Below are 1,913 nucleotides of genomic sequence, written 5' to 3'. Positions count from 1 at the left end.
TTCAGCTACCTTTATTTACCTTGCCAGCTAGAAGGTATTGATGAAATCAGGAAACTTCCATCTGTGAAACAGATTTCCATGAATTATAATTCTCCTTGCTTTTCATTTACAGCCTATGAAAGCTACTGCTTATAAGGGATAAGACTTACCAGGCATGCCTTGAGAGTTTTCTCCAGTGCACTTAGTACAGTAACTAGGAACCTGGGACTAAAAGAAGCCTCCTGGGACATCAATTCCAGTCTCCTCTTATCACATGCAATCACATTGTTTAACACTTTCCTTTACAGATCAACTTCAATCCTAAAACCATTTAGGGCTTTTAGCCTCTGACTAGAAGTGTGTTTTAGAACTTTCTTCTTCTGATGATTTAGAACCTTCTAATTCCCAGTCTAAATATATTCATAACCAGCTTATATCCATTTGTTCTTCTATGAACATTGTCCTTTAATTTTAAAATGCTTCTGCCCTTCCTTGGTGTTTACCTTCCTGGCTTATTTATAGGGAGCAAAACTATCTCCTTTGGCTAAGCCAGGCAAGCTCTTTGAGTCTTCTTTCATATGTGGGCTCCTCATTCCCATGATCATCCTCATAACCTTTCTCTGCACCTGTTCCAGTTTGTATTCATCTTCTTTGAACAGTGGTGTCCAGAGTGGTATGCAGCATTTCTAATATGCCCTTGTATAATGGAATTAAGATTTCCATATTACTCTTAGAAATATCTTGAATAGTGCATGCTGGGATCACAATTGCCTCTTTCCTGGCCACATTATATTGGTGACTTTAATACAACCAGGTTTTCCCTTACTCAGTCATTTCCAGGATATATCAGAAATTCTTATTATTAGTCCCTCATGTATGTGCACTTTGTGCTATTAGATTTCATCCCATTTCTTTTACATCACTCATCAAGGTCATGTAGGTCTTCCTGTATGATAGATATCCCATTCCTCCTTTGAACTGAGCATGCTTCCTTGCTTGGTGTTACCCATAAATTTAATCATAGTGCTCCTACATTTTATACCAAGATCACTCATGAAAATATCAAATAACATTTGTTCCAAGTCTGATTTCTAAGAAACTCCACTGGTAACCTCCCTCCAGCTCCATAATTCCCCTTTCAGTGCTATCAAATGTAATCTTCCCTTTTAGCCAAATCATTACCCACCTTTCAATTCTACTACTTTAATTCTTCTACTTATAGAGGCCAGACTAACAAGCTCATACTTGTCAAGATTGCTGTTTTCCTCCTTTCTTAAATATAGGTACTGCATTTGCAGTTCTACTGTTAAAAGGTGTCAGGGACCATAGCAGGTAGCTCAGTTTAGGCTAATTGCCTATGCAGCCAAGCCTGTCTTGGGTCTCTAGTTGATAAGCTCTGACCCAGCTGGTTAAATGGCTGGGTTCCTGATTGGCTACTGGGAGCTCAGTCTGCCCATTTATTCTGACCTGTGGCAACAGCCTCCAGGCCAGTCAGCAGTTCTGTGCTAGTCTGCTGTAGCAAGCCTCCTGGGGTGCTTGTACATGTGACAAAATTTTCCCTTTCTTGCTTTCCAGCAATGTTACTGTTTGCATGTGCAGAGTTTCTTGATGCTTTAAAAGTATTCCTGGTGCACTAAAGTGAAACATATGGAGGTAGTTTAGTTTGGGATTTGTCACACGCAAACAGAAATGCACTCAAAATCATGCAGTGAGCCCCTTTGTCCACCAGATGTCGCTTTGATTTGCAGAAAGGATGAGATGAGGTTAACTACTCTGTTTTGCTAACTGGGTGTAATATGTTTCTTTGGATGCCACGTGTTGCACACCAGATGCTGCGGTCCACCCACCCAGCCCAACATAAATCAATGTTTATTCTCCTGTACAGACACCTCCGCCCCTGCCCCATTTGCTCCCCCGGCCATACCATAAGCTGC

The sequence above is a fragment of the Gavialis gangeticus genome, unplaced genomic scaffold (genome assembly GCF_001723915.1).
Source record: "Gavialis gangeticus isolate Ggan-Ray unplaced genomic scaffold, GavGan_comp1, whole genome shotgun sequence".
Taxonomy (NCBI): Eukaryota; Metazoa; Chordata; order Crocodylia; family Gavialidae; genus Gavialis; species Gavialis gangeticus.
This window is presented reverse-complemented; position numbering follows the sequence as displayed.